Source organism: Pelobates fuscus, chromosome 13 (assembly GCF_036172605.1).
Source record: "Pelobates fuscus isolate aPelFus1 chromosome 13, aPelFus1.pri, whole genome shotgun sequence".
Lineage (NCBI taxonomy): Eukaryota > Metazoa > Chordata > Amphibia > Anura > Pelobatidae > Pelobates > Pelobates fuscus.
The window spans coordinates 49,586,637-49,610,284 of record NC_086329.1 but is presented as its reverse complement, the minus strand read 5'-3'; the positions used below and the strand labels follow the sequence as shown (position 1 = coordinate 49,610,284).

The window sequence follows — 23,648 nt, the reverse complement described above, 5'->3', positions numbered from 1 at the left end:
TCCCCAGACAGATACCGCAGAAGGTGTGAGTGAGGTGGAAAAAGACCGCAGTGGGAATGCAAAAAAGCCTCTGTTAAAACCTGTGATTCCTTTTATTCCGACCTTTGGGACCCAGCTTAGGTCCAGGGAGGAAATAGAGGAAAGACACGCGAAATTAATGGCCGAAGATGGTGTGAAAAAACTGCAGAAGTTGGCGGAGACAGAAGGTATGGAGCTGGAAGAAGGAGTTGCTGCTGAAGTGGTGGTGGAGGCCCCTCACTCTTGGCGGATCTTGGTGAAGATGTAGGTGTTGATAGCCCCCCGGTGTCTAAGAAAATAAAAAAGAACACACAGACCCTCTCGAGGGAATACCCGAATCCGTTAATGGCGTCCCTGTCTGATTTGGAGGAGCAGTCAGGATCTGAGGCTTCGGATCCTATGTCTCCGTGTTTTGATGCAAGGTCGGCTATGAGACATGGGTTTGCTCTGAGTCCCTCCCGGGAGTCCGGGGGGGGAGGTTTTTCAGATGAGAAGACGTGAAGATGATGAAGAAGCTTTTTTCTTCTGATGTTTTCCGTCGTCTCCCTAAATGTTAGGAGCATTAAGGCCGCTCCAAGAAGAGCTCTAATTTTTGATTTTTTGAGCAGACTAATTCTTGCTGTTATTTGTTTGCAAGAATGTAACTTGACGGAGAGACCTTTGGGGACAAAATGGGAATATGGCCCATCTATTTATTCGGGTGGTGATGGTAGTAATATTGGTGTAGCAATTTTATTTAGGGGATGGGAATTTGAGGTGGTTAAGGTGTTGGAATTTATTACGGGGAGGGTTTTGATTGTTTACTTTTTGTTTCGGGGTACGGTATTTAGAATTATTAATGTTTATGCACCCGCAGTGAAAAAAGAGAGAGTGGCTGTGTTTGAATGTTTGGGTTTGGTGATGCCAGGTAGGGAGGGTACGTTTTTAGTAGGGGACTTTAATTGTATCATTAGAAGGCAAGATAGAATAGGTTCAGGTGACGGATATCAGTTAGATAGATCAGGTCGGATGTTATTTAATTTAATTAGGGATTTTGGGTTCACAGATGCAGTAGGGGTTATGGGGGAGGAGGAGGTTTTTACTTTTTTTAGTGATAAGGGTAATGTTAAGTCACGTATTGATTTTTGTTTTACGTCACGAGGTGTTATTGCTGAATCTTTGTGTGCATCAAGGGTTCCATTTTCAGACCATGTGATGTTAGTTTGTAAAGGGAAAACGAATGTGAAATTGGAATTTGGAAGAGGTATTTGGAAGTTGAATGTACAAATGTTGATGGATGAGCAGGTGAGAGAGGAATATTGCATAAGTTATGGTAGATGGAGGGATTGTAAAAATAAGTTTGAAGATATAAGTGTATGGTGGGAATGGATAAAATTGAAAACTAAAATATTCTTCATAAGGAAAGGATGGGAAAAAGCAAGACGTGAGAGAGAATGTTGGGATATATGGAGAAAGCGTATTGACTATTTGTGTAAATTGAGAGAATTGGGATGGAAGGTAGAGGATGAATTGGAAGAAGCAAGAGAATGTAAGAGGAAGTGTTTAGAAGAGAGAGGTAGGAAGATTGTGTTTGCAGCAAAATTGAATGTGTTAGAAATGGATGAAAAATGTACAAGGTTCTTTTTTAAAAAAGCTTTTGAGTGTAAAAAAGGTATGGATGGTATATTGACTGAGGAAGGAGTTATTGTGAGTGACAAGGGGTTAATGTTGAATGAAGTGTATGGATTTTATAGTGAGTTGTATAAAGAAAAAATGAGAGATGTAAGTTTGGAAGGTGATGTAATGAAGTATGTTGATAAGAAAATAAATGAGTCGGAAGGTAGTTTTTTGGTAAGAGATGTGGATAAAAAGGAATTGCATGATACTATTTGTAATTTTAAATTAAATAAAACACCTGGGAGTGATGGATTGCCTGCTGAATTTTATAGAATGTGTTGGAATTTGATTGAAGAAGATTTTTTGGAGGTATGTAAGTTTGTTTTGAGGGAAGGAAGAATGACTGACTCAATGAGGAAAGGAGTGATTGTTTTAATATTTAAAAAAGGGGTGAAGCATGATTTGAGAAACTGGAGGCCGATTACGTTATTGAATATGGATTATAAAATAATAGCAAAAGTAATGGCAAATAGGATGAAGATGGTGATTGAGGATATGATTGGGGAGGAACAAGTGTGTGCGGTACCGGGAAGACAGATTGCAGAATGTTTAATTGGATTGAGAGATGTGTTGTGGTATTGTTTGGAAAGAAAGCAAGAAGTAGCTGTAGCAACTGTTGATTTTGAAAAGGCGTATGATAGAGTGGCGCATGACTTCATGTTTAGTGTGTTAGAAAGAATGGGAGTACCTGATAAATTACTGCGATGGATTAGATGTTTGTATAATGATGTGGAAAGTGTAGTACAAGTTAATGGATGGGTGACTGAGAGTTTTAAGATAAGATCAGGGGTGAGGCAGGGTTGTCCCCTGTCCCCCATTCTTTTTATATGTGTGATTGAGCCTTTGTTGAGAAATATTATGAATGAGAAGATTGTGCAAGGAATTGAGATACCTGGTAGTAATGCAAGGAGTATGAAGGTGATTGGGTATATGGATGATGTAACTATTGTATGTAAATCACAAGCAGGGTTAAGAAGAGTGAGATTATTGGTGGAAATTTTTTGTATGGCGAGTGGTTTTAAGGTTAATTGGAATAAATGTGTGTGCAAGACGTTTGGTGAATGGAGAGAGATAGAGTTGTGTGGTTGGCCCGTGGTGGAAAATGAGATTGACGTTTTGGGAGTGAAATTTGATGAAGAGCTAAAAGGGAAAGAAAGTTGGAACAATATTGTTCATAGAGTGAATCAGAAAATTGGGTTGTGGAGTGACAGGGTGTTATCTTTTGAAGGCAAGGTCTTAATAATAAAATCAGTTTTATTACCAATAATATTGTATGTAAATTTTATTTTTCCAATTGGAGATAAAAGTTTACGGAAGTTGGTGAGAATTATATTTTTATTTTTTTGGGGATGCAGAATGGAAAGATTGAGCCGAGAGAAAGTGTATAAATTACGGAAGAATGGTGGCATGAATGTGCCGGATTTGGAAAGGTTTTTGTTAGTGCATTATGTGGGTTTGTGTGTGAAGATTTGCAAGAAAGAGAGTATAGTTGCTTGCATGTTAAAGTATGCGGCGGGTATGAGTCTTAGAAGATATGGGTTGCATGAGATTGAGAGGACAAAGCCAGTTTGTTTTATGGTACCGTGGTTTTATCGGAAGATTGATGTCTGTGTGAATAAGTATGAATTGCAAAATGTTTCACTTAATGAATGGGGTGAGAAACGAAAGGTTTTTAAAATTTTGAATGCAAGAGAGAATGTAATTAGAATTGATGGACTGAATGAGAATCAGAGTAAGGAAGTATGGAAAAGGATGAATGATGTAGAAATTTTTAACAGACAGAGAGATTTGGCGTGGATGGCTATCCATAATTGTCTGCCTACGAGAGAAATGCAGTATGGGAGAAGATTGGCAAGGTCTGAATTGTGTCCGAGAGCTGGGTGTGGTGGAAGAGAGAATGTAGTGCATGTGTTATGGAACTGTGAGTTTGTTAGGGAAGTGAACAAAAAATTATTGAAATTGGTGGTAGGATTGTCTGGGATACCTGTGTTTTCATTTGAAGTGTTATTGTTTGGATTGTGTAAGTTAGAAAAAGAGAAAGAGAGAGTGTTGTGGATGATGATGGCATGTATCAAAGAAACGTTGTGGGATGTTAGAAATTTAATTGTTTTCAAACACGAAGATTTATCGGTTGATGCTTGTGTACGTATGGTGAGAGGCAAAATGTACTTATATTATTTAAGAGATGTGAAGAGGAAGAATGAAATGGATGCTGAAGGTGTGTGGAAAACCAAGAAGTGGAAGAAATGGTGCACATGAAGATTTGGTAGGTGGTGGGTAGGTTTTTTGTGCAAATTGTGGTCCGTTGATTGTTTTCTGTATAATAATAAATAATAAAAAAAAAAAAAAAAAAAAATATAAAAAAAAAAAAAAAATGAGGAATAGTTATGTATAGTGCAAGTTTATTAATACATGTGTCTTTTCTTATAGGGTTTAAATGAAGATGGTTGGTGGGTATTGGTAATGTTGGGTGGTGGGTTGTGAAGATTTTTATGTTTAATTGGGTGGATATGATGTATTTTTCAAAAAAAAAAAAAAAAAAAATGCCGGGGTGGTGGGTTGTGTGGTAAAGTTGTGTATAATGTAAATATAATATGTATATATTTGCTTTATTTAGGGGTAAGTATGTCTGGAATGTGTGATTGTTTTTATAAATTTGAAGGTTCTTGATGGGTGTATTGTGTTTTGGTTCTTCTGGGGTGGTGATGGGGTTTGATGTGTTGTGATTATAGTGTGATTATTATAAATTTTATTTGAAAAAGAATCATGAGGATGTTACCTGAGAGATTCCTTGAATGTTATCTGGAGGAAATGCTCTGTGACTGAATGGTTCGAAAAAAAGGAAAAAAAAAAAAAAAAAAAATCTGTTCTTATCAGTTTAATATCTGATACGTCCCCTATCTGGGGACCATATATTAAATGGATTTTTGGAACAGGGAGATGGAAGAAGAGCTTGCTCTGTCCACTCCACGCATTGACCTGGTATTGCAGTACCTCCAGGACCGGTGCACCTCTCTTATGCTGGTTAAAAAATAGATTTTTTGATTGAACAAAAAATGCAAAAAGCCACTGGACTCTCACTTGGCGAGAACGAAGGCAAACTTGTTCTCCTTCTTCCTTCCTTCCCTGCTTTTTTCTCTGTTCTGTCTAAGTGCGAGCTCTGCCTCCCCCTGTCTGCGGCATGGCATGCCTGAATGAAGCCTGGACGGAACGGACCAAAAACATGACATTCCTTGAATTATGGACACTTGTAGCAATGTTTGTTAACTGTTATTGTTTCGTTTGGATTGATCGCTAGTCTGATTGTTATTCTCTATCATGTGCTGTGCACGATGCAATTCTGTTCACCTGATCCCATGTATTTATTTAATCATTGTTATTATGTAAATCTGTGTAATCACTTCATGGAATAAAAGTGTCCAGTACATATCCATTGTGAAGAAGTCAGAGTATGTATGGCTGGCTGGCTGGCTGGCAGCGTGCATTATCAGTGTTGGAAAAGTGGGCGGGATTAATTATGCAAATTTGCTGCAGCCTGCAGCATGCTGGTCTTTGCAATGACAGCACAAACGTTTTGGAGGGAAATCTGAGCAACATCTAGGTTATCAATCAATTAAAAGTTTAATTAATTGCATTATTGAGTGATTGCGAGCAATCAGCAGCAGGTGGTGCTTAATTGCTTGCTCTATCTACCCTACTTGCAGCTGAAGAGGAACAGACAGACCAGGTGATCTAGCAACCTCGTTAGGCACCTTATCAGCGGTAGCAGCTGAGCAGGAGAGACAGAGGTGCAAGGTATGTCTGGAGGGGAGGGGGAGGAATGGACAAGGTTAAGAAGGGGAGCTGGGTTTCAAGGGTTTAGAGGTTGTTTGCTGCTGTGGTGACTTTGTCTCTGTTGCTATTTGTAGCCAGCTTACACCCAGATGAGGAAAAGGCGGCACTGTGCCCAAGGCTCACCGCAAGCTGAACAAGCGCCAGCGAACGGCAGGTGAGTAGCTGGGCGCCCATTCTGGTTATCGCTTCTCGGCCTTTTGGCTAAGATCAAGTGTAGTATCTGTTCTTATCAGTTTAATATCTGATACGTCCCCTATCTGGGGACCATATATTAAATGGATTTTTGGAACAGGGAGATGGAAGAAGAGCTTGCTCTGTCCACTCCACGCATTGACCTGGTATTGCAGTACCTCCAGGACCGGTGCACCTCTCTTATGCTGGTTAAAAAATAGATTTTTTGATTGAACAAAAAATGCAAAAAGCCACTGGACTCTCACTTGGCGAGAACGAAGGCAAACTTGTTCTCCTTCTTCCTTCCTTCCCTGCTTTTTTCTCTGTTCTGTCTAAGTGCGAGCTCTGCCTCCCCCTGTCTGCGGCATGGCATGCCTGAATGAAGCCTGGACGGAAGGGACCAAAAACATGACATTCCTTGAATTATGGACACTTGTAGCAATGTTTGTTAACTGTTATTGTTTCGTTTGGATTGATCGCTAGTCTGATTGTTATTCTCTATCATGTGCTGTGCACGATGCAATTCTGTTCACCTGATCCCATGTATTTATTTAATCATTGTTATCATGTAAATCTGTGTAATCACTTCATGGAATAAAAGTGTCCAGTACATATCCATTGTGAAGAAGTCAGAGTATGTATGGCTGGCTGGCTGGCTGGCTGGCAGCGTGCATTATCAGTGTTGGAAAAGTGGGCGGGATTAATTATGCAAATTTGCTGCAGCCTGCAGCATGCTGGTCTTTGCAATGACAGCACAAACGTTTTGGAGGGAAATCTGAGCAACATCTAGGTTATCAATCAATTAAAAGTTTAATTAATTGCATTATTGAGTGATTGCGAGCAATCAGCAGCAGGTGGTGCTTAATTGCTTGCTCTATCTACCCTACTTGCAGCTGAAGAGGAACAGACAGACCAGGTGATCCAGCAACCTCGTTAGGCACCTTATCAGCGGTAGCAGCTGAGCAGGAGAGACAGAGGTGCAAGGTATGTCTGGAGGGGAGGGGGAGGAATGGACAAGGTTAAGAAGGGGAGCTGGGTTTCAAGGGTTTAGAGGTTGTTTGCTGCTCTGGTGGTGACTTTGTCTCTGTTGCTATTTGTAGCCAGCTTACACCCAGATGAGGAAAAGGCGGCACTGTGCCCAAGGCTCACCGCAAGCTGAACAAGCGCCAGCGAACGGCAGGTGAGTAGCTGGGCGCCCATTCTGGTTATCGCTTCTCGGCCTTTTGGCTAAGATCAAGTGTAGTATCTGTTCTTATCAGTTTAATATCTGATACGTCCCCTATCTGGGGACCATATATTAAATGGATTTTTGGAACAGGGAGATGGAAGAAGAGCTTGCTCTGTCCACTCCACGCATTGACCTGGTATTGCAGTACCTCCAGGACCGGTGCACCTCTCTTATGCTGGTTAAAAAATAGATTTTTTGATTGAACAAAAAATGCAAAAAGCCACTGGACTCTCACTTGGCGAGAACGAAGGCAAACTTGTTCTCCTTCTTCCTTCCTTCCCTGCTTTTTTCTCTGTTCTGTCTAAGTGCGAGCTCTGCCTCCCCCTGTCTGCGGCATGGCATGCCTGAATGAAGCCTGGACGGAACGGACCAAAAACATGACATTCCTTGAATTATGGACACTTGTAGCAATGTTTGTTAACTGTTATTGTTTCGTTTGGATTGATCGCTAGTCTGATTGTTATTCTCTATCATGTGCTGTGCACGATGCAATTCTGTTCACCTGATCCCATGTATTTATTTAATCATTGTTATCATGTAAATCTGTGTAATCACTTCATGGAATAAAAGTGTCCAGTACATATCCATTGTGAAGAAGTCAGAGTATGTATGGCTGGCTGGCTGGCTGGCAGCGTGCATTATCAGTGTTGGAAAAGTGGGCGGGATTAATTATGCAAATTTGCTGCAGCCTGCAGCATGCTGGTCTTTGCAATGACAGCACAAACGTTTTGGAGGGAAATCTGAGCAACATCTAGGTTATCAATCAATTAAAAGTTTAATTAATTGCATTATTGAGTGATTGCGAGCAATCAGCAGCAGGTGGTGCTTAATTGCTTGCTCTATCTACCCTACTTGCAGCTGAAGAGGAACAGACAGACCAGGTGATCCAGCAACCTCGTTAGGCACCTTATCAGCGGTAGCAGCTGAGCAGGAGAGACAGAGGTGCAAGGTATGTCTGGAGGGGAGGGGGAGGAATGGACAAGGTTAAGAAGGGGAGCTGGGTTTCAAGGGTTTAGAGGTTGTTTGCTGCTGTGGTGACTTTGTCTCTGTTGCTATTTGTAGCCAGCTTACACCCAGATGAGGAAAAGGCGGCACTGTGCCCAAGGCTCACCGCAAGCTGAACAAGCGCCAGCGAACGGCAGGTGAGTAGCTGGGCGCCCATTCTGGTTATCGCTTCTCGGCCTTTTGGCTAAGATCAAGTGTAACAGCTGGTCTGGTCAGAAGGTCCCGGTGTTGGCAACGCAAGCCCCTCGGCCTTCCGGCTGCGTCTTCCTTGTGGAGGCGTGGCTTGGATGCTGCTATTGGGGGGCGACCTGCGCTTTCACTGGGAACGAGAAGGGATTCAAAGATGGAGAGAGGTGCTCCGTCGTATCCTAAATCGATCCGGATTTTTGTGAATGGAGAAAGGAGAAATGCTGTCGGGCTTCATGTGATCCAGAAGGATGTGTTGGAAGGCTTGTTGCAGGTCCCAAGAGCCTGGCTTTTCTGCGTGCAGGATTTTCCCTCGAGAGGTGTCTACGATGTGTCTTTTATGGAGCAAGACCAAGTAACCACGGTGATGGAGCGTTTGAAGCACAAAGAGGGTGACGTATTGTTGAATGGGATTACCATTACCCCTTATGTACCTGTGGTGAAAGTCCCGATTGTTGTACACATGTACAACCCCTTTGTTACGGATGAAGAAATCACGGTGTTTTTGAATAGATATTGTTCGGTGGTGGGTACACCATTTAAGTTGGTGAATATGTTTGGGGTTTACAATGGTAAACGGAAGTTTTTGGTGACACTAAGACCAGATCCGTCAGAGTCGAGTGGGATTAAACACCCACCCCAGAACTTTTCAATTGGGGGTAACAGAGGTTACCTGTACTATCCAGGGCAGCCAAAGTTTTGCAGGAATTGTTTCCAGTTCGGCCACCTAAGCGACGAATGTGTGAAAGGTCAGTGTTGTAGGAACTGTTTTGGGGAGGGTCACACTGCTGCCGAATGTGCAGAAAGGAGATGTTGCGATCTGTGTGGTTCTCGGAGCCATATGGCAAGGTCTTGTCCTAAGTTGTGGCGGGACCCTCCCCAGACAGATACCGCAGAAGGTGTGAGTGAGGTGGAAAAAGACCGCAGTGGGAATGCAAAAAAGCCTCTGTTAAAACCTGTGATTCCTTTTATTCCGACCTTTGGGACCCAGCTTAGGTCCAGGGAGGAAATAGAGGAAAGACACGCGAAATTAATGGCCGAAGATGGTGTGAAAAAACTGCAGAAGTTGGCGGAGACAGAAGGTATGGAGCTGGAAGAAGGAGTTGCTGCTGAAGTGGTGGTGGCAGGCCCCTCACTCTTGGCGGATCTTGGTGAAGATGTAGGTGTTGATAGCCCCCCGGTGTCTAAGAAAATAAAAAAGAACACACAGACCCTCTCGAGGGAATACCCGAATCCGTTAATGGCGTCCCTGTCTGATTTGGAGGAGCAGTCAGGATCTGAGGCTTCGGATCCTATGTCTCCGTGTTTTGATGCAAGGTCGGCTATGAGACATGGGTTTGCTCTGAGTCCCTCCCGGGAGTCCGGGGGGGGAGGTTTTTCAGATGAGAAGACGTGAAGATGATGAAGAAGCTTTTTTCTTCTGATGTTTTCAGTCGTCTCCCTAAATGTTAGGAGCATTAAGGCCGCTCCAAGAAGAACTCTAATTTTTGATTTTTTGAGCAGACTAATTCTTGCCGTTGTTTGTTTGCAAGAATGTAACTTGGCGGAGAGACCTTTGGGGACAAAATGGGAATATGGCCCATCTATTTATTCGAGTGGTGATGGTAGTAATATTGGTGTAGCAATTTTATTTAGGGGATGGGAATTTGAGGTGGTTAAGGTGTTGGAATTTATTACGGGGAGGGTTTTGATTGTTTACTTTTTGTTTAGGGGTACGGTATTTAGAATTATTAATGTTTATGCACCCGCAGTGAAAAAAGAGAGAGTGGCTGTGTTTGAATGTTTGGGTTTGGTGATGCCAGGTAGGGAGGGTACGTTTTTAGTAGGGGACTTTAATTGTATCATTCGAAGGCAAGATAGAATAGGTTCAGGTGACGGATATCAGTTAGATAGATCAGGTCGGATGTTATTTAATTTAATTAGGGATTTTGGGTTCACAGATGCAGTAGGGGTTATGGGGGAGGAGGAGGTTTTTACTTTTTTTAGTGATAAGGGTAATGTTAAGTCACGTATTGATTTTTGTTTTACGTCACGAGGTGTTATTGCTGAATCTTTGTGTGCATCAAGGGTTCCATTTTCAGACCATGTGATGTTAGTTTGTAAAGGGAAAACGAATGTGAAATTGGAATTTGGTAGAGGTATTTGGAAGTTGAATGTACAAATGTTGATGGATGAGCAGGTGAGAGAGGAATATTGCATAAGTTATGGTAGATGGAGGGATTGTAAAAATAAGTTTGAAGATATAAGTGTATGGTGGGAATGGATAAAATTGAAAACTAAAATATTCTTCATAAGGAAAGGATGGGAAAAAGCAAGACGTGAGAGAGAATGTTGGGATATATGGAGAAAGCGTATTGACTATTTGTGTAAATTGAGAGAATTGGGATGGAAGGTTGAGGATGAATTGGAAGAAGCAAGAGAATGTAAGAGGAAGTGTTTAGAAGAGAGAGGTAGGAAGATTGTGTTTGCAGCAAAATTGAATGTGTTAGAATTGGATGAAAAATGTACAAGGTTCTTTTTTAAAAAAGCTTTTGAGTGTAAAAAAGGTATGGATGGTATATTGACTGAGGAAGGAGTTATTGTGAGTGACAAGGGGTTAATGTTGAATGAAGTGTATGGATTTTATAGTGAGTTGTATAAAGAAAAAATGAGAGATGTACGTTTGGAAGGTGATGTAATGAAGTATGTTGATAAGAAAATAAATGAGTCGGATGTTAGTTTTTTGGTAAGAGATGTGGATAAAAAGGAATTGCATGATACTATTTGTAATTTTAAATTAAATAAAACACCTGGGAGTGATGGATTGCCTGCTGAATTTTATAGAATGTGTTGGAATTTGATTGAAGAAGATTTTTTGGAGGTATGTAAGTTTGTTTTGAGGGAAGGAAGAATGACTGAATCAATGAGGAAAGGAGTGATTGTTTTAATATTTAAAAAAGGGGTGAAGCATGATTTGAGAAACTGGAGGCCGATTACGTTATTGAATATGGATTTTAAAATAATAGCAAAAGTAATGGCAAATAGGATGAAGATGGTGATTGAGGATATGATTGGGGAGGAACAAGTGTGTGCGGTACCGGGAAGACAGATTGCAGAATGTTTAATTGGATTGAGAGATGTGTTGTGGTATTGTTTGGAAAGAAAGCAAGAAGTAGCTGTAGCAACTGTTGATTTTGAAAAGGCGTATGATAGAGTGGCGCATGACTTTATGTTTAGTGTGTTAGAAAGAATGGGAGTACCTGATAAATTACTGCGATGGATTAGATGTTTGTATAATGATGTGGAAAGTGTAGTACAAGTTAATGGATGGGTGACTGAGAGTTTTAAGATAAGATCAGGGGTGAGGCAGGGTTGTCCCCTGTCCCCCATTCTTTTTATATGTGTGATTGAGCCTTTGTTGAGAAATATTATGAATGAGAAGATTGTGCAAGGAATTGAGATACCGGGTAGTAATGCAAGGAGTATGAAGGTGATTGGGTATATGGATGATGTAACTATTGTATGTAAATCACAAGCAGGGTTAAGAAGAGTGAGATTATTGGTGGAAATTTTTTGTATGGCGAGTGGTTTTAAGGTTAATTGGAATAAATGTGTGTGCAAGACGTTTGGTGAATGGAGAGAGATAGAGTTGTGTGGTTGGCCCGTGGTGGAAAATGAGATTGAAGTTTTGGGAGTGAAATTTGATGAAGAGCTAAAAGGGAAAGAAAGTTGGAACAATATTGTTCATAGAGTGAATCAGAAAATTGGGTTGTGGAGTGACAGGGTGTTATCTTTTGAAGGCAAGGTCTTAATAATAAAATCAGTTTTATTACCAATAATATTGTATGTGAATTTTATTTTTCCAATTGGAGATAAAAGTTTACGGAAGTTGGTGAGAATTATATTTTTATTTTTTTGGGGATGCAGAATGGAAAGATTGAGCCGAGAGAAAGTGTATAAATTACGGAAGAATGGTGGCATGAATGTGCCGGATTTGGAAAGGTTTTTGTTAGTGCATTATGTGGGTTTGTGTGTGAAGATTTGCAAGAAAGAGAGTATAGTTGCTTGCATGTTAAAGTATGCGGCGGGTATGAGTCTTAGAAGATATGGGTTGCATGAGATTGAGAGGACAAAGCCAGTTTGTTTTATGGTACCGTGGTTTTATCGGAAGATTGATGTCTGTGTGAATAAGTATGAATTGCAAAATGTTTCACTTAATGAATGGGGTGAGAAACGAAAGGTTTTTAAAATTTTGAATGCAAGAGAGAATGTAATTAGAATTGATGGACTGAATGAGAATCAGAGTAAGGAAGTATGGAAAAGGATGAATGATGTAGAAATTTTTAACAGACAGAGAGATTTGGCGTGGATGGCTATCCATAATTGTCTGCCTACGAGAGAAATGCAGTATGGGAGAAGATTGGCAAGGTCTGAATTGTGTCCGAGAGCTGGGTGTGGTGGAAGAGAGAATGTAGTGCATGTGTTATGGAACTGTGAGTTTGTTAGGGAAGTGAACAAAAAATTATTGAAATTGGTGGTAGGATTGTCTGGGATACCTGTGTTTTCATTTGAAGTGTTATTGTTTGGATTGTGTAAGTTAGAAAAAGAGAAAGAGAGAGTGTTGTGGATGATGATGGCATGTATCAAAGAAACGTTGTGGGATGTTAGAAATTTAATTGTTTTCAAACACGAAGATTTATCGGTTGATGCTTGTGTACGTATGGTGAGAGGCAAAATGTACTTATATTATTTAAGAGATGTGAAGAGGAAGAATGAAATGGATGCTGAAGGTGTGTGGAAAACCAAGAAGTGGAAGAAATGGTGCACATGAAGATTTGGTAGGTGGTGGGTAGGTTTTTTGTGCAAATTGTGGTCCGTTGATTGTTTTCTGTATAATATGTTAATTTAAAAAAAAAAAAAAAAAAAAAAAAAAAAAAATGAGGAATAGTTATGTATAGTGCAAGTTTATTAATACATGTGTCTTTTCTTATAGGGTTTAAATGAAGATGGTTGGTGGGTATTGGTAATGCTGGGTGGTGGGTTGTGAAGATTTTTATGTTTAATTGGGTGGGTATGATGTATTTTTCAAAAAAAGAAAAAAAAAAAAAATGCCGGGGTGGTGGGTTGTGTGGTAAAGTTGTGTATAATGTAAATATAATATGTATATATTTGCTTTATTTAGGGGTAAGTATGTTTTGGAATGTGTGATTGTTTTTATAAATTTGAAGGTTCTTGATGGGTGTATTGTGTTTTGGTTTTTCTGGGGTGGTGATGGGGTTTGATGTGTTGTGATTATAGTGTGATTATTATAAATTTTATTTGAAAAAGAATCATGAGGATGTTACCTGAGAGATTCCTTGAATGTTATCTGGAGGAAATGCTCTGTGACTGAGTGGTTCGGAAAAAAAAAAAAAAAAAAAAAAATCTGTTCTTATCAGTTTAATATCTGATACGTCCCCTATCTGGGGACCATATATTAAATGGATTTTTGGAACAGGGAGATGGAAGAAGAGCTTGCTCTGTCCACTCCACGCATTGACCTGGTATTGCAGTACCTCCAGGACCGGTGCACCTCTCTTATGCTGGTTAAAAAATAGATTGATTGATTGAACAAAAAATGCAAAAAGCCACTGGACTCTCACTTGGCGAGAACGAAGGCAAACTTGTTCTCCTTCTTCCTTCCCTGCTTTTTTCTCTGTTCTGTCTAAGTGCGAGCTCTGCCTCCCCCTGTCTGCGGCATGGCATGCCTGAATGAAGCCTGGACGGAACGGACCAAAAACATGACATTCCTTGAATTATGGACACTTGTAGCAATGTTTGTTAACTGTTATTGTTTCGTTTGGATTGATCGCTAGTCTGATTGTTATTCTCTATCATGTGCTGTGCACGATGCAATTCTGTTCACCTGATCCCATGTATTTATTTAATCATTGTTATCATGTAAATCTGTGTAATCACTTCATGGAATAAAAGTGTCCAGTACATATCCATTGTGAAGAAGTCAGAGTATGTATTGCTGGCTGGCTGGCTGGCTGGCTGGCTGGCTGGCAGCGTGCATTATCAGTGTTGGAAAAGTGGGCGGGATTAATTATGCAAATTTGATGCAGCCTGCAGCATGCTGGTCTTTGCAATGACAGCACAAACGTTTTGGAGGGAAATCTGAGCAACATCTAGGTTATCAATCAATTAAAGGTTTAATTAATTGCATTATTGAGTGATTGCGAGCAATCAGCAGGTGGTGCTTAATTGCTTGCTCTATCTACCCTACTTGCAGCTGAAGAGGACCAGACCAGGTGATCCAGCAACCTCGTTAGGCACCTTATCAGCGGTAGCAGCTGAGCAGGAGAGACAGAGGTGCAAGGTATGTCTGGAGGGGAGGGGGAGGAATGGACAAGGTTAAGAAGGGGAGCTGGGTTTCAAGGGTTTAGAGGTTGTTTGCTGCTCTGGTGACTTTGTCTCTGTTGCTATTTGTAGCCAGCTTACACCTAGATGAGGAAAAGGCGGCACTGTGCCCAAGGCTCACCGCAAGCTGAACAAGCGCCAGCGAACGGCAGGTGAGTAGCTGGGCGCCCATTCTGGTTATCGCTTCTCGGCCTTTTGGCTAAGATCAGTTTATTCTGGTCTGGTCAGAAGGTTCTGCTTGTTTGGCAACGCAAGCCCCTCGGCCTTCAGGCTATGTCTTCTTTTAGAGGACATTGACCTGATGCTGCTATTGGGGGGCGACCCGCGCCTTCAGCAGAAACGAGGAGTGATCCCGTAGGATGGAGCGAGGCACGCCAGCCTATCCGAAGACAGTTCGGCTGTTTATTTCTGAGGAGAAGAGGAAGAATATTGGGCTGTATACGGTGCAGAAGGAAATCCTGGAAGGTCTTTTGAAGTTGCCTCGTGAGTGCTTATTTTGCATTCAGGATTTTCCTGCAAGGGGAGTATATGATGTTACGCTGATGGAACAGGAACAGGTAACGACCATTATGGAGAGAAGTAAGCAGAAGGTGTCTGATGTTCTGTTGGAAGGTGTATCCTTTTTGCCATATGTGCCTGTTTCCAAGGTTCCGTTAGTTGTTCATATGTACAACCCATTTGTCACTGACGAAGAGATTTCTGCTTTTTTAAGTAGGTATTGTTCCATGGTTGCTAAGCCGGTGAAACTGGTGAATTGTTTTGGGGTTTTTAATGGTAAGCGAAAGTTTTTTGTTACCTTGAAAAAGGATACTACTGATGCAAGTGGTCTTCGTCATCCACCCCAAAACTTTTCGATTGGAGGCAATAGAGGTTACCTTTTTTACCCGGGTCAACCCAAGTTTTGCCGAAATTGTTTCCAGTTTGGTCACCTGAGTGAGGATTGTGTGAAGGGTTTGGTGTGTAGGAACTGTTTTGGTGAAGGGCACACCGCTGCAAGGTGTGAAGAGAGAAGGAAGTGTGATTTGTGTGGTGCTGACAGTCACATGGCACGAACGTGCCCGAATGTACAAAAAGATCTTTTTGCTATGGATTTTGGTGCTGGCGGTGGTGGGAATGAAGGTGGTGATAAGGTGGCGGGGACGAAGCAGACTTCTAAAACTAAAATTGCTTTTATTCTTACCTATGGGACCCAGTTGAGGTCCAGGGAGGAATATGAAGAGATTCATGCTAAAATTATGGCGGAAGATCTGGCGAAAAAACAGGCGAGTATGGTGGAGGTGGAAGTTTCAGCTGTAGCAGAAGCCATGGAGTATGGAGAGCCTATTGAACCCGGTATGGATGTGGCAGGTTCATCTATACAGGTGGGTTCTGAAGATTCGGAGGAGGAGGAGGTGTTTCCGGCTATTAAAAAGAAAAGGAAGAGTCAGAAGCTCTCTAGGGAGTTTCCTAAAATTTTGATGGTATCTTCACCTGAAGGGAGTGGTTTGGTAGAGTCGGATGCTTCAGGTTCCGTCTCTCCTGTTTTTGATTCCCGTGCAGTATCCAGATTCAAGGATATTTCGGGATTTTCGCAGGTCCCTAGAACAAGTGTGGAATTGGATGAGGAAACTTGAGATGATATTTTATCTGAATAGGTTTTCACTCCGATTTCAGTATGTTCTCTTAATGTAAGAAGCATTAAGGCTGCAGCAAGAAGAGCTGTAATTTTTGATTTTTTGAAAAACATAACTTTCCAAATTATCTGTTTGCAGGAATGCTGTTTGTCTGAAGCTCCACGGATAGCTACCTGGGATTTGGGACCCGCTGTGTTTTCTGGTGGTAGGGGTAACAATACAGGTGTGGCAGTTTTATTTAAAGGGTGGGAGTGTAATGTAATAAAAGTTTTGGAGGTTATTTCAGGGAGGGTTGTGGTGGTTTTTTTCTCTTATAGGGGCACTGTGTGTAGGGTAATTAATATTTATGCACCTGCTGATAAGAGGGAAAGAATGTGTGTGTTTGAATGTTTGGGTTTAAATTTGCCAGGGAGGGTAATAACCTTTTTATGTGGGGATTTTAATTGCATAATTAGGAGGGAAGATAGGGAGGGGGCAAGGAATGAGCATAACTTAGATAGTACTGGGAAATTTTTGAAAAATTTGATTATGGATTTAGGATATACAGATGCGGTGGGGGTTATTGGGAATGATGAGAAATTTACTTTTTGGAGTGATAAGGGAACGGTTAGGTCACGTATTGATTTTTGTTTTATTTCACAAGGTGTACAAGTAGAGTCTCTGCGCACCCAGAAGGTTCCGTTTTCAGATCATGTCCTTCTGAAATGTGAGGTGAGAATGAAAGTGAGTATGGATTTTGGGAAAGGTTATTGGAAGTTGAATGTAAGTATGATAATGGATGAAATGGTGAGAGGTGAGTATTGTATAAAATATAGATTGTGGCGTAAGTGTAAAAACAATTTTCCTAATTTGCTTGAATGGTGGGAGTGGGTGAAGGTAAGAACGAAAGTATTCTTTATTAAAAAAGGAAAAGAAAAAACTAGGTGGGATAGTGAAAATTTGGATGATTGGAGAAGGAGGATTGAATATTTATGTAAGTTGAGAGAATTGGGGTTTGAGGTTGAGAGATGCTAGAGAAAATAGAAATAAATGTTTGGAAGAAAAAGGAAGGAAGATTGTGTTTGCTGCTAGGTTGAATGTGATGGACAAAGATGAAAAATGCACAAGATTCTTTTTTAGGAAAGCTTTTGAAGGGAAAAAAGGGATGGAAGGAGTTTTGAGTGACGAGGGTGTTATAGTTAGTGAGAGGAATGGTCTGTTGAATGAAGTGAAGAATTTTTATGAGAGGTTGTATACAGTGAAAGAGAGAGATTAGTCTGGAAGATGAAGTATTGAGTGGTATTGAGAATGGGGTGAGTAAGGAGGATGTGGTATGGTTAGAAAGGGATATTAATATGGTTGAATTGGCTGAAACTATGACTCAGTTTAAAATGAATAAAACGCCTGGGAGTGATGGGTTGCCTGTTGAATTTTATAGGATGTGTTGGGATGTGATAGCAGAGGATTTTTTGGAGGTATGTAAGTTGGTTTTGAATGAGGGTTTGCTGTCTGATACGATGAGAAAGGGTGTGATTGTGCTGATACATAAAAAAGGTGATAAGAATGATTTGAAGAATTGGAGACCGATAACCTTATTGAATGTGGACTATAAAATATTGGCAAAACTTATTGCAAATCGGTTGAATAGAGTGATTGAAGGGATGGTGGGAGAGGAGCAAGTATGTGCAGTGCCAGGAAGATTGATTGCGGAAAGCTTGATTGGTTTGAGGGATATGTTATGGTTCTGTAAGGAGAGAAAGATGGATGTGGCTATAGCGACGATTGACTTTGAGAAGGCGTATGATAGGGTTACGCATGACTTTATGTTTGGGATATTGGAACGGATGGGTTTGCCTTTGAAAGTGGTAAATTGGATTAAATGTTTGTATAAAGGAATTGAGAGTGTAGTGCAAGTGAATGGGTGGTGGACGGATAGTTTTAATGTATGTTCTGGTGTGAGACAAGGGTGTCCCTTGTCCCCAATACTTTTCATTTGCGTGATCGAACCATTGTTACGAAATATTGTGAATGATAAAGTTGTGAGAGGTGTAGAAATTCCGGGTAGTAGTGCGAGATGTATGAAGGTTATCGGTTATATGGATGATGTTACAGTTGTATGTAGAACGCAAGCTAGTTTGAGAAGAGTGAAGTTGATTGTGGAGATTTTTTGTTTAGTGAGTGGTTTCAGAGTTAATTGGAATAAATGTGCATGTAGAGCTTTTGGAAGATGGCGAGAGTTGGAATTATGTGGTTGGCCTGTTGTGGATGAAGAAATTGAAGTTTTGGGTGTTAAATTTGATGATGATTTGAAAGGGAAAGCTAGTTGGAATAAGGTTGTCAGTCGGGTGAATCAGAAGATTGGTTTGTGGTCAAGTAGAGTGTTGTCGTGTGAGGGTAAAGTTTTGATTATAAAAGCGGTTCTGCTACCGATTATGCTTTATATAAATTTTGTTTTTCCAATTGATAATAGGAATTTGAGGAAATTAGTGAGAATAATTTTTTTGTTTTTTTGGGGTAGTAGAATGGAGAGATTGAGTAGAGAGATAGTTGTTAAGAAACGTAAGAATGGTGGTATGGGTGTTCCGGATGTTGAAAGATTCTTATGGATTCATTATGTTCGATTATGCGTGAAGATATGTAATAAGGAGAATTTGGTCGCATGTATGTTGAAGTATGCTGCAGGAATGTGTTTGAGAAAAAATGGTTTGTGTGAGATTGCAAGAACAAAACCAATTTGTTTTGAAGTTCCGTGGTTTTATAAGAGAATTGATTTGTGCGTAAGGAAGTATGGTTTACAAAAAGTGTCGAACGAGGTATGGTGTGAAAAGAAAGCGGTTTTTAAGATTTTGGATGAGAATGAGAATATATGTGGGATTGATGGTTTGAATGAACAGCAAAGTAAAGAGGTGTGGAAAAAAATGGATGAAATTGAAATTGTTAATAGACAGAGAGATATTGGGTGGATGGCGGTGCATAATTGTTTAGCAACAAGAGAGAGACAGTATGGAAGGAATTTGGCTAGGTGTCAGGGTACCTGAAGCCTCTACCTCTGAGAGAGGTAGAGACTTAGAAGTTTATCCGTCCGGACGGCATGTCTCCTCGGTTCCTCGCGGTTCACCCGGTCTTGCAAACGCCGGCCGCGAGGGAGTCACTTCCTTTTATAGCAGGAGGACCGGAGGTCGACGTCATGACGCCAACCCGGAACGTCCTGTCACTCAAATCTCTGGAGACGAATCAGGACTCGCCGGAGGCGTGTCTTCTCTCCCTAACCAGGATACTTAACAGTGGCTCTCTCATTTACTCATTGCCCTGTCGTGGTTCTAGTCTGCCTAGTCACACAGTGCTCTGTTATTCTCTTGCCTTTTGGTTCTGACCCGGCTTTGGTATTTACTCTCCTGTCTTTCTGTTATCCTTGACCCGGCTTGTCTCTCGCTTACCTGTCTTCTCGTTCCCTCGACCTCGGCTTGTCTCTGACCATTCTATCGTAGTTTTATGTTAAGTCCGGCCATTCTAAGGACCGGTATACGTATCTGCTACTCTTTGTACTCTGCGTGTTGGATCCCTGACCCGATCCTGACATTACGACAGGGCCATGGATCCTGCAGGTACAAATTGTCAGCTTGGTTCTCCTGATCCTAGGTTTGACGCCATGGATCATAGGATGGATCAGATGGCTCTAGCACTACAGGCGCTGCTATCACGTCCTATTAATCCACCCGAGGAGATGCGTAATACGTCTGCTTCCTCTGTGGGTTCAGGGCTAGAGGTAGCTACTGTAGGTGCTTCTTCCCGAGTTACCCCGCCTGTACGTTATGCTGGTTCTCCTGAGAGGTGTCGTGGGTTTTTGAACCAGATCAGTATCCATTTCGAGCTACAGCCCCGTTCCTACCCTACTGATAGGGCAAAAGTGGGATTTATTATTACCTTACTCATTGAGAAAGCTCTGAGATGGGCTAATCCGTTGTGGGAAAATGATAATCCATTAGTCTATAACTATAATGCCTTTGTAGCTGCTTTTAAAAGAACTTTTGATCCCCCTGGCAGGAGGGTCAATGCAGCCAGATTACTGTTGCGCCTTAGACAAGACAACCAAACACTTGTGGATTACGCACTAGAGTTCAGGTCTTTGGCGGCAGAAGTAAAATGGAATGAACAGGCCTATATAGACGTATTTTTAAATGGATTATCCGATGTAATACTTGATGAGGTAGCGACAAGAGAGCTTCCCGAGAACCTGGAAGACTTAATTTCCTTTATCTCTCGTATTGACGAACGTCTAAGGGAGAGGCAGAATACTCGAGATAGAACTGGTGGGTCTTCCTTTAGACTAGCACCATCATTTCAAATTTCTGAAACCAAAACTCCACAGGTTTCAGAACCTATGCAGTTAGGTCTTACTCGTCTGTCAGAGGAGGAGAGACAGTACAGGAGAAGGGAGGGACTGTGTATGTATTGTGGAGCCAGAGGTCATGTACGTTTGAGCTGTCCCAGTCGTCCGGGAAACGCTCGCACCTAAGTTTCTCTAGAGGACAGACCTTGGGTGTTTCGATTTTGTCCTCTACTCATAACTACAAAGAACATAGACTCCTATTACCGGTCTCTTTAACTTGGGAAAAGGGAACCTTAGAGACTATGGCATTGATAGACTCCGGCGCTGCTGAGAGTTTTATCGACCAAAAGTTTCTCACCAAACACACTATCCCATCCCAGTTAAGGAAGACACCCTTGGCTGTTGAGGCCATTGATGGTAGACCTTTAGTTGAGCCTGTGATTTTCCGGGAGACTACACCTCTTAACTTAACTACTGGTATTCTACACAAGGAGGAAATATCCCTACTACTCATTTCATCTCCTTCTGTTCCCATAGTCCTGGGATACTCCTGGCTTAAGAGACATAACCCCGTTATAGATTGGAGATCAGGGGAAATAGTTTCGTGGGGTCAGGATTGTCAAGAGAATTGTTTAAAGAAAGTGTCACCTCTCTGTAGTGTCAACGCACTTAATAACGCTACCGACCCTACCAAAGTACAGATACCGTCCTTGTATCAAGATTTAAAGGCAGTATTTGACAAAGGAAAGGCTGATACCTTACCACCACATAGGCCTTTTGATTGCAAAATTAATTTACTTTCTGGTACTATGCCCCCCAGGGGTCATGTATACCCTTTGTCTACGAATGAGAACTTAGTTCTAGAGGAGTATATTCGTGAAAACCTAGACAAGGGGTTCATTAGAAGATCCTCCTCCCCTGCTGGGGCTGGATTTTTTTTTGTTAAAAAGAAGGATGGTACTTTAAGACCCTGCATTGACTACCGAGGTCTTAACAAGATAACCATTAGAAATGTATATCCGATTCCCTTGATCACCGAGCTTTTTGATCGATTAAAAAGTTCTAAGATTTTCACTAAGTTAGACCTTAGAGGTGCTTATAATTTGGTGAGAATTCACGACGGAGACGAGTGGAAAACTGCATTCAATACTCGATATGGGCACTATGAGTATACTGTAATGCCTTTTGGTCTCTGCAATGCCCCGGCGGTATTTCAGGATCTTATTAATGAGGTTCTTAGGGAGTTTCAAGATGACTGTGTGATTGTATACCTTGATGATATACTTATACATTCCAGGGATATTGAAACTCACCACGGACAAGTCAGAAGGGTTTTACACAAACTTCTTCAGCATGGCTTATACTGCAAATTAGAGAAATGCAGCTTTGACCAATCCCAAACTACCTTTTTTGGTTACGTGATTTCTGGAGAGGGGTTTGAAATGGATCCGGAGAAGCTCCAATCCATATTAGATTGGCCTTTACCTAAGGGTCTCAAGGCTATCCAGAGATTTATTGGTTTCTCCAATTACTACAGACGTTTCATTAAGGGATACTCCTCTATCATTGCTCCCATCACCAACATGACCAAACAAGGGGCTGATACTAAGAATTGGTCTACTGAAGCACTTCTGGCTTTTAAGACACTCAAGGAGCTGTTTGCTTCCGCACCAATTTTGGTTCACCCTGATACTACACTACCTTTCCTACTCGAAGTTGACGCTTCTGAGACAGGTATAGGTGCCGTTCTGTCCCAAAGGTTGGGTGTAGATAAACCATTACATCCTTGTGGATACTTTTCCAAAAAATTGTCAGGTACTGAAAGCAGATATGACATTGGTGACAGGGAACTCCTAGCGGTTATAATGGCCTTAAAGGAGTGGAGACATTTATTGGAGGGTACTTTGCATCCTGTTACTATTTTGACAGATCATAAAAACTTATCCTATATTGGAGAGGCTAAACGACTATCATCTAGACAGGCTCGTTGGTCCATATTCCTCACTCACTTCAACTACGTACTCACATATAGGCCAGGTTCTAAGAATTCTAAAGCCGATGCCTTGTCTCGCCAATATGAACCTGCTGCCATATCTGAGCCGGTTTTGTCCTCTATAGTACCCAAGTGTAACATTATCGCTAACACTACTCTCAAAGTCCACTCTCCGCTACTTGAGCAGATAAGGAGCTTGCAGCATCTGGCACCTAGACTGACTCCTGCTTCCAGACATTTCGTTCCTCCTGAACTCCAACTGGAGCTCTTACAGTGTCTTCACGAGAGTAAGGTGGCTGGTCATCCGGGTGTTCGCAAGACGTATTCTTTGATCTCCAAAGATTTCTGGTGGCCTTCGTTACGGAAGGATATTAAGGATTTTATCGGAGTTTGTGAGGTCTGTACTAAAACTAAACTACCGCATTCGCTTCCTTGTGGCCTTCTACAACCTCTGGAAATTCCTGATAAACCTTGGTCCTGTGTGGCAATGGACTTTATTGTGGATTTGCCTGTTTCTAAAAGGCACACTGTTATCCTCACCGTAGTCGATAGGTTTACCAAGATGGCACATTTCGTACCTTTGCCTAAACTTCCGACTTCTCCTGAATTGGCGGAGATATTTGCTAAAGAGATTTTTCGCTTGCATGGGATTCCTTCGGAGATCACTTCTGATAGAGGCTCCCAATTTGTTTCACGTTTTTGGAGATCATTCTGTTCTCAATTAGGCATCAAATTGAATTTTTCTTCCGCCTATCATCCTCAGTCTAACGGAGCTGCCGAACGAACCAACCAGAAGATTGAGCAGTACTTACGTTGTTTTGTTTCCGAACACCCGGACGATTGGGTCGGTTTGATTCCTTGGGCGGAGTTTGCGCACAACAATCTCGTTTGTGACTCTACGCATTCAAGCCCCTTCTTCATGAACTATGGCTTTCATCCATCTATTCTTCCCTCGGTTTCTCCTTCCCAAGGAGTGCCGTCGGTTGATGTCCATGTGGCCAATTTGAGGAAGTTGTGGGATCAGACTCGACAGATTCTTCTACACAATTCTATGCTGGTTAAGAAACATGCTGACAAACGTAGAAGGGCGGCTCCGAATTTCGTTCCAGGTGATAGAGTTTGGTTGAGTACTAGGAATATTCGCCTTAAAGTTCCTTCCATGAAATTCGCTCCTCGTTATATTGGTCCCTACAGGATCTTGACTCGAATTAACCCAGTGGCGTATCGTCTAGCTCTCCCAGCTACTTTACGCAT

General features: G+C 41.5%; 2 non-coding genes and 2 pseudogenes across 2 annotated transcripts; all 4 read left to right on the top strand.

The window, feature by feature from the left end:
• Positions 1–4,484: 4,484 nt before the first annotated feature.
• LOC134584200 (U2 spliceosomal RNA) lies at positions 4,485–4,690 on the top strand (annotated as a pseudogene).
• A 999-nt stretch (positions 4,691–5,689) lies between these two features.
• On the top strand, positions 5,690–5,880 carry LOC134583958 (U2 spliceosomal RNA). The gene has a single exon (XR_010086324.1). It is a non-coding gene; the product is annotated as a U2 spliceosomal RNA (small nuclear RNA).
• Positions 5,881–6,886: 1,006 nt separating this feature from the next.
• LOC134583957 (U2 spliceosomal RNA) lies at positions 6,887–7,077 on the top strand. Its single transcript, XR_010086323.1, has one exon. It is a non-coding gene; the product is annotated as a U2 spliceosomal RNA (small nuclear RNA).
• Positions 7,078–13,429: 6,352 nt separating this feature from the next.
• LOC134584180 (U2 spliceosomal RNA) lies at positions 13,430–13,654 on the top strand (annotated as a pseudogene).
• The last annotated feature ends 9,994 nt before the right edge of the window (positions 13,655–23,648 follow it).